Below are 456 nucleotides of genomic sequence, written 5' to 3' on the forward strand. Positions count from 1 at the left end.
ATACATGAAGATGAAAAGAAAGCCCATTTAGTCTGCATATGAGAGTGTACTGAAATAATACAGCTAATTCTTAAGATCTGGGGTGTCATAAAGCCTGAGATTACAGTCCCAAAATAGAAGGGTTTTCAAAAAGCTCCTGAAATAAAGAGATAAACAAACTGTATATTATTGTATCCTTTATGCCCCCAACTTGTAGAAAAAGTCATAAAATTAATTTAGCATTTGCTAATCAAAATTTATTTATGAAGGAGAGCACTGTTAATAGGAGAATGAAATCTGATCAACAAATATTTACCAAGTACATTCAAAATGCCATCATTCAAAAAAAATGCCATCATTCATCTTAGGGTATATGTGTCTTAGGAGAGATTGAAGTTTTGAGACATATTCAACTGGAAAATCAAATCCATGAGATCAGCAAAAGTGAGCTTCTGATTTAAATAAAAGTGACAGCTA

This window comes from Hipposideros armiger, unplaced genomic scaffold (assembly GCF_001890085.2).
Source record: "Hipposideros armiger isolate ML-2016 unplaced genomic scaffold, ASM189008v1 scaffold_2089, whole genome shotgun sequence".
Classification (NCBI taxonomy): domain Eukaryota; kingdom Metazoa; phylum Chordata; class Mammalia; order Chiroptera; family Hipposideridae; genus Hipposideros; species Hipposideros armiger.